Source organism: Leucopleurus acutus (assembly GCF_964270905.1).
Source record: "Leucopleurus acutus genome assembly, chromosome: 3".
NCBI lineage: Eukaryota > Metazoa > Chordata > Mammalia > Artiodactyla > Delphinidae > Leucopleurus > Leucopleurus acutus.
In genome coordinates, this window is record NC_139145.1 from 95428623 (window position 1) to 95450548 (window position 21926).

A 21926-nucleotide genomic window follows, 5' to 3' on the forward strand; every position below is an offset into this window, starting at 1 on the left:
GGCTAAGTTTGGTTCAGTGGGTTGTTTGTAGCCTTCCTGGTGGAGGGGAGTAGTGCCTGTGTTCTGGTGGATGAGGCTGGATCTTGTCTTTCTGGTGGGAAGGACTGCATGCGGTGTTGTGTTTTGCAGTGACTTTTTTATGATTTTAGGCAACCTCTCTGCTAATGGGTCAGGTTGTGTTCCTGTCTTGCTAGTTGTTTGGCATAGGGTGTCAAGCACGGTAGCTTGCTGGTCGTTGAGTTGAGCTGGGTCTTAGCATTGAGATGGAGATCTCTGGTTATGCTTTTGCTGTTTGATATTACATGGAGCTGGGAGGTCTCTGGTGGACCAGTGTCCTGAACTTGGCTGTTCCACCTCAGAGGCACAGGCCTGACACCTGGCCTGAGCACCATGACCCTGTCAGCCCCATGGCTCAGAAGAAAATGGAGAAAAAAAGAAAGAAAGAAAAAATAAAATAAAGTAAAAAAGTTATTAAAATAAAAATATAAAATAATTATTAAAAGTAAAAAAAAATTAAAAAGTAAAATTAAAAAAGAAAGAAGAGAGCAACCAAACCAAAAACAAATCCACCAATGATAACAAGCGCTATAAATTATACTAAAAAGAAAAACAAACAAACAAAAAAACCAGACAGACATAACCTGAGGACAAATGGTAAAAGCAAGCTCTACAAACAATGTCACACAAAGAAGCATACACATACATACTGACAAAAGAGAAAAAGGAAAAATATGTATATATCGTTGCTCCCGAAGTCCACTGCCTCAATTTTGTGATGATTCATTGTCTATTCAGGTATTCCAGAGATGCAGAGTACATCAAGTGATTCTAGAGATTTAATCTTCTCTGAGGCTGCTGGGATAAACATCCCTTTCTCTTCTTTGTTCACACAGCCTCTGGGGTTCAGCTTTCAGCTTTGGATTTGGCCCCGCCTCTGAGTGTAGGTTGCCTGAGAGCGTCTGTTCTTTGCTCAGACAGGACGGGGTTAAAGGAGCAGCTGATTAAGGGGCTCTGGCTCATCAGGCCGTGTTGAGGGAGGGTTACAGAATGCAGGGCAAGCCTGTGGCAACAGAGGCCGGTGTGACATTGCAACAGCCTGAGGCACACCGTGTATTCTCCTGGGGAAGTTGTCCCTGGATCACGGCACCCTGGCAGTGGCGGGCTGCACAGGCTCCCAGGAGGGGAGGTGTGGATAGTGACCTGTGCTTGCACACAGGCTTCTTGGTGGCTGCAGTAGCAGCCTTAGCATTTCATGCCCGTGTCTGTGGTCCGCGCTGATAGCTGCGACTCATGCCTGTCTCTGGAGCTCGTTTAGGTGGTGCTCTGAATCCCCTCTCCTCGCGCAACCCGAAACAATGGTCTCTTACCTCTTAGGTCCAGACTTTTTCCTGCACTCCCTCCCGGCTAGACATGGTGCACTAGCCCCCTTCAGGCTGTGTTCACGCCACCAACCCCAGTCCTCTCCCTGCGATCCGACCTCTGAAGCCTGAGCCTTAGCTCCCAGCCCCCACCCACCCTGGCGGGTGAGCAGACAAGCCTCTCGGGCTGCTGAGTGCTGGTCGGCACCGATCCTCTGTGCAGGAATCTCTCCGATTTGTCCTCTGAACCCCTGTTGCTGAGCTCTCCTCCGTGGCTCCGAAGTTGCCCCCTGCCCACCCCCTCTCTCCATCAGTGAAGGGGCTTCCTAGTGTGTGGAAACCTTTCCTCCTTCACAGCTCCCTCCCAGAGGTGCAGGTCCCTTCCCTGTTCTTTTGCCTCTGTTTTTTCTTTTTTCTTTTGCCCTATCCAGGTACGTGGGGAAGTTTCTTGCCTTTTGAGAAGTCTGAGGTCTTCTGCCAGCATTCAGTAGGTGTTCTGTAGGAGTTGTTCCACATGTAGATGTATTTCTGATGTATTTTTTGGGAGGAAGTTGATCTCCATGTCTTACTCTTCCGCCATCTTGAAGGTCTCTCTCAGGCACAGCTTTATTGGATCCTCTGGTCAGGGCCTCTGGAAGCAACCCTGAAGTTGTCTGCAGGGCTGTATTCCATTTTGGAGGCCAAGATCCTTTTTCAGATTCACATGGTTGTTGGTAGAATGGAGTTCCTTTCAGTTGTTAAAAAAAAAAAAAGAAAGAGAAAAAAAAACAGTGTTTCCCTTTTGTTGGTGGCTGTCAACTGGAAGTCCTTCTCTCTTCTCAGGGATACTCACAGATCCTTGTCACATGATCCTCTCCCTCGGGGGACATTCTCACAACAGAGCAGCTCCCTTCTTCAAGCCCAGGAGGATATGTCAGTTGGCTAAGATAGAGTTTTATGTAATGTAACATAATCAGTGGAGTGACTGGCTGTCCTATCACTTTTACCATATTCTGTTGGCTAGAAGTGATTGACTGGTAATCCTTAAGCCAAGGGACAGGTATTATAGAAAGGTGTGACACACTGGAGTTGACATTTTATTGTGTCCTCCAGATGAATGAAGGGATATGTTTATTAAGTACTTAGTATGCATTAATTATTTGAAATGAATTATTTCATAGATATACACCTGATGAATAATGGCTTCTGTTCTGCATCATTAGTATGGTCACAGTTTTTGTAAATTTTCCTTTTTTCTCATCCAGATAATTGTCAGTTTCCTTATAAGTTAAATGCTACTCAAAGAGCATTTATGGTAGAGGAAAAACAAACTTCGATTTTGCTCTACAGTATTTAAAAATGATGGGAAAGTTAGTGAATATAAAAATGCATTTAAAAGATTCGTCATGACCTTGTTAAAAATATTTGTTTTCTTTTATACTCCATTTATAATTATTATCAAATATTGGTTATTTTCCCTGTGTTGTACAATATATCCCTGTAGCTTCTTTTATACATAATAGTTTGTACCTCTTTTTTTAAATTTTTATTTTATATTGGAATATATTTGATTTACAGTGTTGTGTTAGTTTCAGGTGTATGGCAAAGTGATTCAGTTATACATATACATATATCCTTTCTTTTTCAGATTCTCTTCCCATATAGGTTATTACAGAATATTGAGTAGAGTTCTTGTGCTATACAATAGGTCATTGTTTATTATCTATTTTATGTGTAGTAGTATTGTATTTGTTAATCCCCAACTCCTAATTTATCCCTCCCCACCATGTTTCCACTTTGGTAACCATAAGTTTGTTTTTGAAGTCTGTGAGTCTACTTCTGTTTTGTAAATAAGTTGATTTGTATCATCTTTTTAGATTCCACATATAAGTGATTTTATATGGCATCTGTTTTTCTCTGACTTCATTTAGTATGATAATCTCTACATCCATCCATGTTGCTGCAAATGACATTATTTCATTCTTTTTAATGGCTGAGTAATATTCCATTGCATATATACTATATCTTCTTTATCCATTCATCTGTCGATGGACATTTAGGTTGCTTCCATGTCTTGGCTATTGTAGACAGTGCTACAATGAACATTGGGGTGCATGTATCTTTTCAAAGTATGGTTTACTCCAGATATATGCCCAGGAGTGGGATTTCTGTATCATATGATAGTTCTATTTTTACTTTTTTAAGGAACCTCCATACTGTCCTCCATAGTGGTTGTACCAATATACATTCCAACAAACAGTGCAAGAGGGGTCCCTTTTCTCCACACCGTCTCCAGCATTTATTGTTTGTAGACATTTGATGGTGGCCATTCTGACCGATGTGAGGTGATACCTCATTGTATGTTTGATTTGCATTTCTCTGATAATTAGTGATGTTGAGCAACTTTTCATGTACTTTTTGGCCATCTGTGTGTCTTCTTTGAAGAAATGTCTACTTAGACCTTCTGCCCATTTTTTTTGATTGGGTTGTTTGTTTTTTTGATATTGAGCTGCATGAGCTGTTTGTATATTTTGGAGATTAATCCCTTGTCAGATGCTTCATTTGCAAATATTTTCTCCCATTCTGTGGGTTGTCTTTTCATTTTGTTTATGGTTTCCTTTGCTGTACAAAAGCTTTTAAGATTCATTAGGTCCCATTTGTTTACTTTTGCTTTTATTTTCATAATTCTAGGATGTGGATCTGAAAAGATATTACTGCAATTTATGTCAAAGAGTGTGCTGCCTATGTTTCCTCTAAGAATTTTATAGTATTCATTCTTACATTTAGATCTTTAGTCCATTTTGAGTTTATTTTTGTGTATGGTGTTATAGAATGTTCTAACTTCATTCTTTTACATGTAGCTGTCTAGTTTTCTCAGCACCACTTATTGAAGAGAATATCTTTTCTCCATTGTATAGTCTTGCCTCCTTTGTTGTAGATTAATTGACCTTATGTATGTGGGTTTATTTCTGGGCTTTTTATCCTATTCCATTGTTCTATATGTCTGTTTTTGTGCCAGTACCACACTTGTTTAGCTTTGTAGTATAGTCTGAAGTGAGGGCTCCTGATTCCTCCAGCTCTGTTTTTCTTTCTCAGGATGGCTTGGGCTATTCAGGGTCTTTTGTGTCTCCATACAAATTTAAAAATTTTTTGTTCTAATTCTGTGAAAAATGCCATTGGTAATTTGATAGGGCTACATTGAATCTGTAAATTGACTTGGGTAGTATAGTCATTTTGACAATATTGATTCTTCCAATCCAAGAACATAGTATATCTTTCCCTCTGTTTGTGTCTTCTACAATTTCTTTCATCAGTATCTTATTGTTTTCTGAGTACAGGTCTTTTGCCTACTTAGGTAGGTTTATTCCTAGGTATTTTATTCTTTTTGATGCCATGGTGAATGGGATTGTTTTCTTAATTTCTCTTTTTGCTCTTTCATTGTTAGTGTGTAGAAGTGCAACAGATTTCTATGTATTAATTTTGTGTCCTTCAATTTTACTGAATTCATTGATGAGCCTTAGTAGTTTCCTGGTAACATCTTTAGGATTTTCTATGTATAGTATCATGTCATTTGCAAACAGTGACAGTTTTACTTCTTCTTTTCCAATTTGGATTCCTCTTACTTCTTTTTCTTCTCTGATTGCCATGGCTAGGACTTCTAAACTATATTGAATAAAAGTGGTGAGAGTGCACATCCTTGTCTTCTTCCTGATCTTAGAGGAAATGATTTTAGCTTTTCACCATTGAGTATGATATTATCTGTAGGTTTGTTATATATGGCCTTTATTGTGTTGAGTTAGTTTTCCTCTGTGCCCACTTTCTGGAGAGTTTTTATCATAAATAGGTGCTGAATTTTATCAAAAGCTTTTTCTGCATCACTTTAAATGATCATATGGTTTTTATTCTTCAGTTTGTTAATGTGGTGTATCATACTTTTGATTTGTGGATATTGAGGAATCCTTGTATTGGATAATACAAGGATTGGATAAATCCCACTTGATAATGGTGTATGATACTTTTAATGTATTGTGTGATAAAAATATTAATATTGTTCCATGGAGGAGAAGTGTCAAGAAAAATTTATGCCTTTAAAAATACTATATTTTGTCAAAGTTATGTGTTTATTAAATAAATTTGAATTTATTTTAAATATACTTGAATACTCCTTTTTAAAGTAAAATTTGAAAATAACTTTAATCCTCTCTAAGCAAGACAAAGAAAGAATTTACTTCTATCTTTATCTTTTAAAAGATGTAAGTTGATGAAATTTGTTTTATTGCAAGATCTCTGATGGCTTTTCAATATATGAGTAGTTTTACATGCAATCCTCTATGGATCCCGAATTAGTAATGATTACTTACTGTGGTCTGAAAGTCTGTGTTCCCCCAGATTTTATCAGTTGAAACCTAATCCTCCACATGTTGGTGTTTGGAGGTAGGGTCTTTGGGAAATGACTAGTTTATAGGACAGAGTCTTCCTGAATGGGATTCATGCCCTTATAAAAAATGCCTGGGAGAGATCCACCCCCCTCTTCCACCAACTGATGTTCCAATGAAAAGACAGCAGCCAGTGAGGAAGCAGGGTCTCACCAGATATGGAATCTGCCTGCGTAATGATCTTGGACTTCCCAGTCTTTATTTATGTGAGAAATAAATGTTAGTTGTTTGTAAACCACACAATCTCTGGTATTTTTGTGACAGCAGCCCCAAAGGATGAAGACATTTCTTGAAACTATTTGATGTATATTAATTCATGAATATATAGATGGTATTTCCCTAAGATATCAGAGTAATTACACATAAATCCTGCTTGGAAAGGAGGATACCATGAATTTGTCATATAGTTGCATTTATTGATTCATTTTATGTGGGATAAGGAAGAGACTCTTATGAGGAAACTTGTAGAAAACAATACAGAGATATCTCTTTGATTAAAGCAGACTTAAAATCACACTTCAGTATAAGGAACAGGAAAATTATTGTCCTTAATTGATTTTGTTCTTTGATTACTTTTCTAAAATATTATACACTCTTCAAACTATATAGCTTTATCTTAATTATGTATAATGTTTCTAAATTCCTGTTTTAAACCAAACAAGAATATAGTTGCAAAGCATCCTTAACTCACTCACAATAAATTTTATTGTATATACCATCGGAAGAGAGGTATATTCTGACATGAGAAACCTAGTTGAAATCCTCCAACCACCCATTAGTAACACATAGTAACTGTAGATAACACATATAGAAAAGAATAACCTATTAAATGTTTAAAGTGACAAAGGACACTGAAGAGGAAAAGAAGTTGAATTATTTCTAATTTATGTTACTTGTAGCAGTTCTTGATACAATGGTGAGAGATATACAAGATTATAATGAGATTTTTATATTACTATAATTTTTGTTTAAGCTTTAGAAACTTTTGTGAATCAATAATAGAGTTTTGGTTGTAGTATTAAGCATTAGCATGCTTTCCATGAAAGCAAGTTATTACAAATTCAACTGAAGTTTAATTGTCCAAAATTGAGCAGCTTTCTTGTCACCAGATACAAAGATATAACCTTAGATTCAAAGAGTTTAAGAGTAAGAAGAAAATTCTGATTGTTTCAGATTTTATAAATATATTTATATGATTTCTTTTAAATTCTGTATTCTAATATCCAGATATGTATGTCATTTTGTGTAAAAATTGAAATGAAAAGTAATAACATTTTATTCAAATCATTTTGTGCATTATAAGAAAGAGGAAAGTTATAAAATAATAAGAAAAAACATAGTTTGATTAAAATATTGGGAAGAAAGCAACTTTAAAATGTTGACTTAAACATTATTTGACAATATAAATAGCTTTCATTTTAAAATTTGACTACTAAAAGGAGTTCTTTGTCAGAGAACTTAAAAAATTAAAAGGCTTTGCCAAAGGAATATTCTAAGAATTGTGTTATTCACCTTTTCTTCTATAATACAAGATTTGTTTTTACTCCTTTTATGTTTGCTTGAACTCTAGGTAAAGGAAAATAGTTTTATTCTGACAAAAATATCAGTGTTGGATTTTTCGGTAGATAGCTACACTGGTGTAATTAACTGTAATGTGTAAAAAATTACTCCATTCATCACAGATTCATTAGTATAGTTTTACACATATTTAATGAGTTTCTTTACAGTATTATCTTAGAAGATGATAAAAGAATGCCAAAACCATTTAAAAACATCTATGTAGTTATACTATTTAGAAGCTTTGAAATACAGAAATGTAAATAAAGAAAAGATTGGTATCTTTAACAGTCAGTAACTGCCAATTCAAGTTTTTGGGGCTATATTTAAAAGATAATAAATTTTAGAAATAGAAAATTTTATCTAGAAAAATAAAAAGGGACCACCACTCAGAAATTATAATAAATATTTTAGTGAACATATTTCTAGATCTTTTTCAATAAATAATATAAATTTATATAAATTAGATATAAAATGTTCTTAGGCAACCATATATAATGGAAATCCTTTCCAGATAGGCTGTGTTTATTTTGCATCAATTAATATAGATTCATGTCATTCTTTCTCTTTTCTAGATAGTCTTCTTTGGTATGGAGATACATAATTTATTTTATCAATATATTATTGATTTATTTTTAGGTCCCTTCCAAGATTCTACTCTAAAACACTACTGCAGAGTGCATCTTTACATACAAAATACTACTTAGGCTTCAGATTTTTACCTGTAGCCAAAGAAAATATACAGACTAGTATAAGCAACAGAAAACTGTAAGGCAAATAGATTGAAACATTATAAATTACCGCACTTCCCCTTAAGGAGTGTTTCTGTGTTGTTCTGGCACGTGATAAAGGTAATAAAAAAAAGTAAACATATAAGTTTTTTTGCAGGTTCTGTGAATACTGAAGGGTGAAATTATAGAGAAGGACTGGAATTTCTTTTTAAATGACATTGTGGGAAGCAAGCCCTTGTAACTTGTTAATTAAAGGATCATCTTAGCTTTGGGGTGGGGGAGTAAGTGTTTTTTGTTTGTTTTGTTTACATTACTGGCTAGTGGAGCTGGAGCATAGAGATGCTCACAGGTGCTGAAATAAGTGTGTGGAGTTGGTATTGAATGGCCATAAGACAAAGCGGAAGCGATGCTCCTGGTGGAGCTGTCAGTGGAAGTGTTTGGGGAAAGTAATTGAATATCGTTGTCTCCTGGACTTGTTCTCTATTTACTTCCGTTTTTAATGTTATACTCTAGTTCTCCATGTTTCTACTGTAGTTTTTAGGAAATTTCCTCAACTTTAGTTTCCTCTTTTTTTTTTTTTGCTGATTTTTTAAAAAGTCTGTTGTATTAATTTATTTTTCAAAAGCTCTTTTTTAGGTTGAACATATTCCACCTCTTTGCTCTTTGTAAAAATTGACTGGCTCTTTGTAAAAAAAAGCAAAAGCTTTGAATATTCAGGTGTGTTTTTAATAAGTATATGCTGCAGCTTTAACACACACCATGTTTTTAGAAAGTTAACAGTCAGTCAGAGATAAAAATGTAGTTCATATCACAGAAGATTCAAACATTGTGAGTTTAACTTCCTCCCCTCATTCAAGAGTTAAATTCTCTAGTTGAAAAGCAAAGTGATTGAAAACCAATATAATATTCTGGTTCTGAATATTTTTGAGGAACCTTGGTTCAAGAGTGGTGGAGAAAAGTGAAGACAGAGAAAACTGACATTTTTTCTCATTCCCCAAAGGTATTTTGTAAACCCAGCAGCTACAGATAATTTAAAGTTTAATATTTTTGACTATAGATTTAAAAATGTAATTACTTGTTTTTCTCTCTTCTCCCTTGGAATTGTTTTGGCAATCGACATTTTCTTCAGTACTACAAGTTTTGTATTACCCTTTAGGGCAGCTATGTGGAATTGTTACAGGTTTTGTAATTAGCTGTGGTTGTAAAAGTCAGATATTCAGAAGTCAGAACTCACTGTCAGAGTGCACAACTGATGAAAGTACAAATGCACGGAGAGAACAAATCTGTTGCTGTAGCAACCAGTCCTCATTCTCTACCAAAAGAAGAAGAACAAACAGGAAACAAGTAAAATCTCTCAAGTTTTGAGTTGAAAAGATAGCTATTCCATATGGAATTATGGATACAATCTTTAAATTCAACATTTTAACCAATAATAAGTGACAGCAATGGTTGTATTTTTAAACCAACCCATCAGAAAAAGGACATAGAAAATAACTTCTAAGCTTCTGAAATTATATGTTTTAGGGCAATAGAGATTTGCTTACTTTCAACAACAGGTTTATTTTGTTTTAATTCCATTAAAATGTATTGAGAAAGTGCATGAAATCATTTTTCTCTGAGGGTATCTGATGCCTCCTTGGAGGTTCAAAAGCAGTCTCCACTGATGTAGTATATTGATACATTTTCTTCAACCTCAAAAGACATTTCATGAACATCTTTGTGAGGACTAGAGAGAAATAGACCTTTCTTGAGTTACAGATAAGACTCCTGGCTTCCAGTAATCCAATAAATCTAAGGAAGAAACCATACATACAAACAAATAAAAATGTTCAAAAAGCAGAATCAAATATGATAAAAATACAGAGACAGTAAAATAAGTAAGCTTTATGTCAAACTGCATTTCAGAGGGTAGCACCTAAAAAGTACATACAGTCATGGTTGGGTGTCCACAGAGGATTGGTGCCAGGACACCCGTGGATGGCATATCTCGAAGATGCTCAAGTGCCTTATATAAGATGGCATAGTACAGTCAGTCCTCTGTATCCATGGGTTCTGCATCCTTTGATTCATCCAACCCTCTTCCATCTACAGTTGGTTGAATCTGTGGATGCAGAACTGTGGGTACAGAGGGCTGACTGTATTTGGAATGAAGTCCCGGGGAACCACTGTATGAAATCTTCCTTCAGACAAGATTGGTTTAGAGGTAGCTGATTTCTCTCTTCTGATTAAACTAGGAAATGTCCAGAACAATATGAAAGTTTAGTGTACGTCTGATGAAGAAGTAATGGCCTGATGGAAGGAGAATATAAGTATTTCCAAGCATATTATCTGGTTTGGCAAAGGGCTTGGAAGTGAGAAAGGAAAAATTATCTGGGTGGTTATTTGAACAAGTATATTTGTTAAAAGTTGAGAGGCTGGAAAAGACAGGTGGGATCACAGGAGTCCTTCAGTTGAAAGTTCTTCAATAAGCAGTTGTGAAACTATCAAAATACCTTGTTTTCTTTAGAAAAATAGCTTTTCTAATTTTCCAAGTATCTTAGCAGGATCTGTATCATTGCTACCTATATAGAGAACATTATTAATCCGAAATTGTTTTGAAAATTCACAAATCATTAGAAAATGACTTCTAAATTGCTGTGGTAGAGTTTTAATATAGAGAAAAAGTTAAAATATAAAAATTTCTACAGTGTGTGTTTGTTACCTGTTAGCACTGCCTCAGTATCTTTTATCTAGGAATACCTGACAGAACAGCATTTAATGTTTAAATCCTATTTTGTTTGTGTACCTTAATAACTTATGAAAATGGGAGGGTGCTATACTGGATACTTAGTCATATGGAAAAAAATTTAAGTGATAATTTCAAACATGCGTATTTATGTGGATTTCTTTAACGCACATACATGGTACCTATTATGGTGATCACAGTTAACACCTCTTGCTGTCAGCCTATTTCTCTTTATATTAATCTGTTGTGTACTAATCTTTCCACATGTTTCTTCTGTCAGAGCTTGTTGACTTCCTATGAACGGGAACTCAATTTCTTCTGGAACATCCCATTGCATATTTCCAAATTTTACTGTAACATACATTTAGTCCTCAACTATTCTGAATCTTTTATAAAACATTGACTTCTACCATAAGCATGATTTGAATGGACATTTTTTGTAAGTCAGCCTATAATCAGCTTTGTTATTTAAGGCTGGATAGATCATTTTTATATCGATTCATTTCCCATAAAATTTTACTTTGCACACTATCCTGTAATATTATGATCTAATTCCTTCCTGTCTTCTGCAAGTCTTCACTCACCAAGTGATTTCTAATTTATTTTCATCCATTATTTCTTCTTGATTTTTGAATCATGTCTGGGAACAGTTCTATGTATACATAGACTAATGACAATGATAGAAGAAAACAATTTATGTGACATTTATTATGGTCTAGGCACATTGTTATAATTATATAAACTGATATATACAGGACCCTGTAAGAGAGGTAATCTTATTGTTCCCATTTTACAGATAAGAAAACAGATGTATAACTGGGGGGTTTACACAATTTCCATATTGCATAGTGTCACACAACTAGTAAGTGGCAGAACCACGATTCAAAATCAGGCATTTTTGTCTACAAAGTCCTTTCTTTCACCACAATTGTATGTTACCTCTCGTGTGTGAAGTCTCTTTCAAATAATAAAAAAAAAAGCCATCATAGTTACCACAAATAGAAATTAATGTTTTTCAAATAGTAGTTTATGGCAAATAGTAATAGTAGCAAATAGTTCAAAAAGTGCAGTTAAAGGTACTAAAATATAAAGCATTTTCCTTTCAACTGTGAGCTCTCTTTAACTGCCGTGTTGTATTTTATTTGGTATTTGATGTCATTTTAAGTAAAGAAAAATTAAAATTTTAAGACATTATCATTAATTTTTAGTGTTCATTTTTATATCGTGCAATGACAGTTTCAGTGCAAATATAAGAGTAATTTGTATGTGAAATAACTAAAATTATATGATTTTTTTTTAGCTCATCATACATGTACCTATTTCACTGTTACTATAAAAATGAAAGTGCACAAGAATAACATAGCTTTTTATTTCACTTTTGCTACAAGTTAGCATATTTTATTAAGACTCTACTTTTGTCTTACTGATGAGTAAGGAAGGACTGAAAGAAAGAGTAACTCTGGGATGCCCAATCTTTATTTTTCATTCTGTCATCATTCTTCAGTCTAAGTGGTTATTTAGCTAATACAGGGGAATTGCAAGTAAGAAAGAATGTAAGTTCCATTGGCTGTTTGTGTCTGTTAGAATGCCTTTGCCTTCTTTCTGTGTTTAAAGCAAGTGCTGGTTGGAACAGGAAGCATGGCCTCTTGAGGCTGTCATTGTCTGTGCTTGCTCAGTTGTGGAGGTAAAACGCTTCCTTTATTCTTGTTTTGATCTTCCTGTACCCCACACATCACTGTTGTACCGCAGTTGTGTTCATTCTTGTAGGGCATTGGGATTGCTATATGCGAATGGGGTAGCAAGGATGAGCAGACAAATGCACTGTACGTTATCTCCTCTGCTTATAAACTTGTTCCATTTTCTTACCTGATTTCATTTTTGAAACACACATTCAAAGATAACATTGTCAATAATTGCAAAAGGTGACAGCAGAGAATTAAACTGAATGTGAATCCCAAAGAATGTGAGCCCTATAAGATTGTACCAGTCATGCCTAGATCCTCTGTTTACTCAGTTTAATTTAACTTTCTTAGTTCTTGCATATTGTACCTCTTACAATTTTTATATATAGCTTTTGAATCATGGTATACACATAGACTTGTACATTAAATTATTAATAGTACTTATATTTTGAGGTGATAGAGATGCCAGGATCTTTATGTTTATATGTATGATCATATCCATTTATGTGTCCATATATATATATATATATATATATATATATATATACACCCCTACACATATACACATATATATTCACATACTATAACATTATATCATACATATATGGGCTTGATCATTTGCTTATTGTGATTGAGGAGCATGGAGCATGGTAAACCCACTTCTAAAACACTTCGTTATATGGTCTCAAAAGCAGATTTTAAACAACAAAAGAAATACTGTGTCAATGTTTCAAAACAGTCTTGCAGTTTAAGTAAGGTAATATCTATTTGACAATTGCCTGCACATCATTAAGATCCAGCTTACATATAGCCTCAAAAACATTTATGCTGCTGATCCTATTATTCAGGTACTTTTGTTTTTTCCTGGAACAAATAGTTACTTGACCATGTTCAAATGCACTATTTATGGCAAAAATTTAATTATTCATTTATCTCTTTCTAAATTTAAACTGTATACTCAATGAGGCAGGTTCTGCTTCTTATTTATGGTTCAATTTTTAGAAGCTAATGTGTTTGCTATTCCAAAAAGGTGATCAGTGCAATTTAATATTGAATTAATGAGTTTTCTAAACATGAACCCTAATTTTTAGATTTTTTTCTTAAATACTATGATAGATATCTGCACATTCAACTGTATGTGGTTGGATTTCAAGAAGTGTTAACGAAGAATTTTGCAGAAAAACAGCAGCCAAAGAGTATTCAGAAGATTTCTGCTCTGTTGGAAATAGGTAGAGTTAGACATCTGTACCTCCTCAGGCCAATGTAAGGAAACATCTGTGAAGCACATATTAAATTGTTTTCTAGGGGAACCAACCAACAAACAAAATCTACCATATTTTCAGCCAGAGAGAAATGGTGTAGAGCCAGAAGAGAAAAAAAAAATAAATTTACAGAGTCAGAGAATTCTAGAAATGAAGTTGTGATGTATTAGTCTATCAACACCATTGATGTCATGGTGAACTTTTTGGCTACCAGAATTTACCAAAGTGTATTGCTTACCAAGATCCAACTGCAGATTGGACTACTCAACAGAATTGCAAAGTTTGCCAATTTTTCATCTTAAACTTTAATCAGTTAAACACAATTTTGAATAGAAAAATCCAAAAGTATATAAAGTCTCCTGTGTAAAATAGGAATGATTCAGAAAGGACTATGAAAAATTAATTTTTTTTAACCTGTCGTCAAAAACCTGGCCATCTCTGTTCTGACAAGGAGGATGAGATCAGCAAAGGCAACACTGACTGAAGAAAGAAATGGGGTGGATGGTACTTGAAATTAGATCTCTTATTGTTTTTTAATCTTTATTTTCTATATGACTTATTTCCAACAAACCCCACCCCAGCTATAAGCACCATAACCCTCTCTGTTCTACTTTTGTTTAAAAAAAAAAGTTTAACCTCTCCAATTTCTCTCTCTTAGACTTCATTCCAACATGGGCTAGAACATTCATCATAAACCTTTTAATTCATTTAGTTATTTTATTTCCACTATTCTTACTAGTCAGGTGGTAATTATCTTTTATAATTTTAGTTGATTATATAATAATTTTAGGTTTAGAGAAATATTGTAAAGGTAGAACAGAGAACTAATTCCCATATACCATTCACTCAAGTTTCCCCTAATGTTAACAGAGCCATGGTATTGAGAGATTTGTCAAAACTAGGAAATTAACACTGGTACATTACTATTATCTAAAATTACAGAATTCATATTTCACTAGTTTCCACTAATGTCATTTTTCTGTTCTAGAATCCAATCCAGGATATTACATTTCAGGTAGTCATCATTTCCTTAGTCTTCTCTGTGACAGTTTTTAATGCTTGTTTTTCATGATCTCGAGAGTTTTGAAGAGTGTACTGCTCAGGTACTCAGTTTGGGTTTGTTTGATGTTTTTCTCATGATAAGGCTGGAGGTAAGGTGTTTTGGAAAAAATCCCACAGAGATGACTTGTATGTCTTATTTCCTCATATGACTTATTATTGTGACATTAAACTTGATCACTTGGTTTAGCTCTTCCAACTTTCTCTACTGTAAGGTTCCTATTTTTGCTTTTACTCACTGTATTCTGTGGAAGCAAATCACTAAATCCAGACAGTTATTAAAGGGGAAAAGAATTAAGTTCCATCTCCTAGAGAGTAATTTTCTTCAAAAATTATAATTTTTCTGTAAGAAAGATTTGTTATGTCTGCCCCATTTATTTATTTATTCATTCAATAATTTATATAAGCATGAAATTACATACAGGTATCTTATACTTTGGGTTACAATCTATTATTCCATGACTTTTTGCTCAACTTTTCCAGCTTTGGCCATTGAGAACTATTTCAGGTTGGCTCCTGCTTCCCTTTGACCTGCCTCCCAAACTTTCTTTGGCACTACAAAATGTGGGTTCATAATGGTCTTGTCTTGCTCAAGTCTAGGAATCAGCCAGGTTCTGAAGGGCTTTCATGCCTTTTATTGAAGAATGGCTTTAGAAACCCAAATCTGGGCTCTCAGTGTGGTTGATGCTACTGGGCTATCACTGCTTCTAGGCCCTCTCAGCAGGCAGTGCTCAAATTATATGCATAGCTCCTAACCCATGTATACACACATATCTATATTATCTGTATCGCTCTATGTATATTAAGCTAAATATGACTTTATACTGCTATCTCAGATTCTAATCCAGCACCAGTGGGTTCACTGTGACTTATTTATAACTTCCTTATCTGATAGTGAGATACCTGTCCCTCATTAGCTACAATTTATTGATTTTGTTCAGCCCTAATATACTCATAACATAGTTTTAGAATTGAAAATCCATACCCCTAGGAGAAGTAAGGTTATGAAATAGAGTAATGTTTATGTACAGTTACTTTTTTCTTTGGTCTCACAGTTTCCACTCCAAATACCATCCTGCAAAATTACTTAGGTCAGCTCTTTTTTTCCCCCACCACCTTCAGTGAAGTTGCCGTACATTAGCAATAAAATTATATTCATTTGCCCTAATGTGCATTCTATTCTTGGACTCTAAAATTTAGTTGATCTTGTTTTTTTTATTTGCATATATTAAATTTAACTCTTTGTGATGTACAGTTTCTAAGGGTTTTGATAAATGCATACAATCAAGTATCTGCTACTCCAGTAACATACAGAACAGTTACATCTCCCTAAAATCTTCTCTGCACAGCCCTTTTGTAGTCGCCACTGTGTCCTCTACCCCCAAACACAGGCAACCGTTGATCTATTTTCTGTCAACATACCTGCCTTTTCCTCTTGGATCTGGCTTCTTTCACTTAGTAAAATCTACTTAAGATTTATTCATGTCATTGAACCAATTAGCAGTTTTTCCCTCTTACTGTTTAGTAGTATTCCACTATTGTTGGTGTATAGTAATGCCAGAGATTTCTGTGCATTAATTTTGTATCCTGTAGCATTACAAACTTCATTGATTAGTTCTAGTAGTTTTCTGGTAGCATCTTTAGGATTTTCTATGTACAGTATCATGTCATCGGCAAATAGTGACAGTTTTACTTCTTTTCTGATTTGGATTCCTTTTATTTCTTTTTCTTCTCTGATTACTGTGGCTAGGACTTCCAAAACTATGTTGAATAAGAGAGGTGAGAGTGGCCATCCTTGTCTTGTTCCTGATCCTAGTGGAAATGCTTTCATTTTTTCACCATTAAATATGATGCTTGCTGTGGGTTTGTCATATATGGCCTTTATTATGTTGCAGTAGGTTACCCCTACGCCCATTTTCTGGAGAGTTTTTATCATAAATGGGTATTGAAATTTGTCAAAAGCTTTTTCTGCATCTTTTGAGATGATCATATGGTTTTTATTCCTTAATTTGTTAATGTGGTGTATTACAGTGATTGATTTGCATGTATTGAAGAATCCTTTCATCCCTGGGATAAATCCCACTTGAGCATGGTGTATGATCCTTTTAATGTGCTGTTGGACTCTGGTTGCTAGTATTTTGTTCAGAATTTTTGCATCTATGTTCATCAGTGATATTGGTCTATAATTTTTGAGATATCATTTTCTGATTTTGGTATCATGGTGATGGTGACTTTGTAGAATGAATTTGGGAGTACTTCTCCCCATGCAATTTTTTGGAAGAGTTTGAGAAAGATTGGTGTTAGCTCTTCTCTAAATATTTCATGGAATTCCCCTCTGAAGCCATCTGGTCCTGGACTTTTGTTTGTTGGAAGATTTTTTTTTTTTTTTTTTTGCGGTACACGGGCCTCTCACTGTTGTGGCCTCTCCCGTTGCGGAGCACAGGCTCCGGATGTGCAGGCTCAGCGGCCATGGCTCATGGGCCCAGCTGCTCTGCAGCATGTGGGATCTTCCCGGACCGGGGCACGAAGCCGTGTCCCCTGCATCGGCAGGTGGACTGTCAACCACTGCGCCACCAGGGAAGCCCTGTTGGAAGATTTTTAATTACAGTTTCAATTTCATTACTTGTGATAGGTCTGTTTATATTTTCTAATTCTTCCTTGTTCAGTCTTGGAAAATTGTACCTTTCCAAGAATTTGTCCATTTCTTCATGGTTCTCCATTTTATTGGCATATAATTGCTTGTAGTAGTCTCTTATAATCCTTTGTATTTCTGCAGTGTCAGTTGTGATTTCTCATTTTTCATTTCTAATTTTATTGATTTGCATCCTCTTCCTTTTTTTCTTGATGAGTCTGGCTAAGGGTTTATCAATTTTGTTTGTCTTCTCAAAGAACCAGCTTTTAGACTTTTTGATCTTCACTATTGTTTTCTTCATTTCTATTTCATTTATTTCTGCTGATTTTTATGGTTTCTCTCCTTCTACTGACTTTGGGTTTTCTTTGTTCATCGTTCTCTAGTTGTTTTAAGTGTAGGGTTAGATTGTTTATTTGAGATTTTTCTTGTTTTTTGAGGTGAGATTGAATTGCTATAAAATTCCCTCTTAGAAGTGCTTTTGCTGTGTCCCATATGTTTTGGGTTGTCATGTTTTCATTGTCATTTGTTTCTATGTATTTTTTAATTTCTTCTTTGATTTCTTCAGTGATCTGTTGGTTATTTAGTAGTACACTGTTTAGCCTCCATGTATTTGTGGTTTTTTACAGTTTTTTTCCTGTAATTGATTTCCAATCTCATGGTGTTGTGGTCAGAAAAGATGCTTGATATGATTTCAGTTTTCTTAAATTTTCTGAGACTTGATTTATGACCCAAGATGTGATCTATTCTGGAGAATGTTCCATGTGCACTTGAGAAGAAAGTGCATTCTACCAGTTTTGGATGGAATGTTCTCTAAATATCAGTTAGATCTATCTGGTCTATTGTGTCATTTAATGCTTATGTTTCCTTATTTATTTTCATTTTGGATGATCTGTCCATTGGTATAAGTCGGGTGTTAACGTTCCCTGCTATTACTGTGTTACTGTCGGTTTCTCCTTTCATGGTTGTTAGCATTTGCCTTATGTATTGAAGTGCCCCTATGTTGGGTGCATAAACATTTATAATTGTTATATCTTCTTCTTGGATTTGTTCCTTGATCATTATGTACTGTCTCTCCTTATCTCTTGTAACACTCTTTATTTTAACGTCTATTTTATCTGATATGAGTATTGCTACTCCAGCTTTCTTTTGATTTCCATTTGCATGGAGTATCTTTTTCCATCCTTTTTCAGTCTGTATGTGTCCTTAAGTGAAATTTGTCTCTTGTAAACAGCATATATATGGGTCTTGTTTTTGTAACCATTCAGCCAGTCTGTGTCTTTTGGTTGTGGCATTTAATCCATTTACATTCAAGGTTATTATCGATATGTATGTTATTATTACCATTTTCTTAATTGTTTTAAGTTTGCTTTTCTGGATCTTTTTCTTCTCTTGTGTTTCCCACTTAGAGAAGTTTCTTTAGCCTTTGTCATAAAGGTGGTTTGGTGGTGCTGAATTCTCTTAGCTTTTGTTTGTCTGAAAAGCTTTTGACTCTCCATTGAATCTGAATGAGATCCTTGCTGGGTAGAGTAATCTTGGTTGTAGGTTTTTCTCTTTGATCACTTTAAGTATATCCTGCCACTCTCTTCTGGCCTGTAGAGTTTCCACTGAAAATTCAGCTGATAACCTTATGGGGATTCCTTTGTATATTATTGTTTTTCCCTTGCTGCTTTTAATATTTTTTGTTTGAATAATTTTTGTTAGTTTGGTTAATATGTGTCTTAGAGTGTGTCTCCTTGGAATTATCCTGTATGAACTCTCTGTGCTTCCTGGACTTGAGTGACTGTTTCCTTTCCCATGTTAGGGAAGTTTTCCACTATAATCTCTTCATTTTCTCAGACCCTTTATTTTTCTCTACATCTTCTAGGACCCCTATAATTCAAATGTTGGTGTGTTTCATGTTGTCCCAGAGTTCTCTGATATTGTCTTCAATTATTTTCATTCTTTTTTCCTTATTTGTCTCCTTAGACAGCAGTTATTTACACCATTTTGTCTTCCAGCTCACTTATTCGTTCTTCTACCTCCATTATTCTGCTTTTGATTCCTTCTAGTGTATTTTTCATTTCAGTTATTGTGTTGTTCATCTCTGTTTGTTTGTTCTTTAGTTCTTCTAGATCTTTGTTAAACATTTCTTGTATTTTCTCAATCCATGCTCCATTCTATTTCTGAGATTCTGGATCATCTTTGCTACCATTACTCTGAATTCTTTTTCAGGTACATTGCCTATTTCCTTTTCATTTATTTGGTTTTATAGGTTTTTACCTTGCTCCTTCATCTGTGACATTTTTTTTTGCCCTCTTTTTTTTTTTTTTTTTTTTGAGTGGGATTGTGTTCCTGTTTTACTTGTTGTTTGGCCTGAGGCTTCCAACACTGGAGTTTGTAGGCTATTGTGTAGAGCTATGTCTTGGTGTTGAGATGAGGAACTCTGTGCAACCTCACTCTGCTGAATATTCCCTGGGGTCTGAGGTTCTGTTAGTCCAGTGGTTCGGACTCAGAGCTCCAGCTCCTTTTATACCTGTCTGTAGCTGTCTTGGCTTGCTTAACATTGAAGTACTATAGGGGGCCACGTGCAGAGGCCTCACTCCTAACAAGTTGCATTAGGGTTCCCAGCACAGGACTGCCCCATCTGACACTTCAGCTGCAGGCCATGTGCAAAAGCATCCCACAAGACACCGTGATTCAAGATGGTGGAATCAGGCTGAGTGCAGAGAGGCTTCACCCAGCACTGGATCTCTACACTTAAAATTTTTTAAAGAGGGTAAATCTCAAGTGTTCTTACCAAAGGAAAAAAGAAAAAAAGAAATGCAAGATTCTTGATATAGAAATAAAGTTAAAAAGTGGATAGAATTGTTTGATAGTTTGTCTTGGCACATTTTATTCAGCAGTTGTCATAGACACAACTATTTAGGAATATACTTAGTGATTTACAAACCCATAATTTATAAATTTTTAATATGTTTATGATTACTTTCTCAAGGGTCTTAATTTAAACTCTTCTCTCATTTATTTATTCAAAAATATGTATTAACACAGTATTACATGCCACTTGCTAAGCCCTTTTCAGGTATATAGCAGAGAAGTCTCAGAGAATATAGAACTAGAAAAGAATAATATTGTCATTTGGCCTAATTTGTCATTTGTTTGTAGAAGTGAATAGAATTAGACAAAGGCAAGCTATTTCTATAATCTTGTCCTCTGGCTCATTCTAAAGTAAAGTCTCAGTAAAGTCTAGTCTAATTCTGCCTTGCCTGCAGACATTTATTAAAAGCTAGACATAGATTTAAAACTTTTTTATGAATTTGGTGTATCCTCACCCCTCTGTCATATTTTAAGACACCTTACACGAAGCCTTGTGAGAATTTCCAGTGGCTGGATTCAAATATCTATCAGAATAGGATGAAAAAGAATCCTGCAAACAGGGTTATGACACAAACCATCTGTGGATCAAGAGTAATGTATGAAGTCCTCTTTTGAGTTTTATGCCATGTTCATAAAGGGGTAAATTCCCACTCTAAATATTTTAGCCTATCCTTATTGCCATAATAAAATAACTTTAAAAAATTAAAATTCATTTTAACATTAATTATTTTAATGAACAAACCTTGTGGTGATGAAATGAGGTATGAAAGCTGAATCTTTCGTAGCATGCAGTTTTAGAGTGTAGACTTTCTGAGTAAATGTTAGGGGATCATCTTTGGAGTAGAAATTCCTTTAAAAGGCCACCAATGGTCCCTAGGGAATAGGGACCTAGTGGTTTGAACATGGAAGAATTAATTGATACAGATATGTTTTGTAAAGAAGATATAACTACATTTCACAATCTAGAGACCATATAACCTATGTGAAAAAACCTGATTATTTTGGGGCAACTTGTTCTTCCTGAACCTCTAATATTGACTTTTTAATCCCCAAATGCACAGACATGTATTTAATAATCATAGCTGATAAATTTTTATAGCTAAGTGACTTTTTTTTACCTATTTATTGACTCTTTCAGAATAATATGTAAACTTCTCAAACATAATCATCGTGTCTTGTATATCATTTTGTATCTACTGCCTTGCACAGTATCTGAACTTTAATTGTCATTCAATAAGTATGCCATAGGTCAGTACTTTTCAGAATCCAATTTGTTCTCTTTAAAAATTGTCATTTGGCTCCTTTCCTATTTTACCTTACTCAGAATATGTAATTGCTAAATATTTGCATTTGAAATGTGTCCAATATCCCAAATGCCATTTGTATGAACCTGGAAATGGGAAGTCACTTAACATGGCCAGATGCTCTCCTGATGTCTCCTCACCTACAGCTAATAAAGTAATTGACCAATTGCAACAGAAGTTGAAATTTAACAACAGATATGGACACAGCAGGATGGACTGCTGAACCTGCACTGGTTTAAGCTGAACCTGCAGCTGATTTAAGCTGAACCTGCAGCTGAACATCTGCACTGGTTTAAGTTACTCTTAATGATTAACAGATATTTACATCTTCACTATGAATGCATT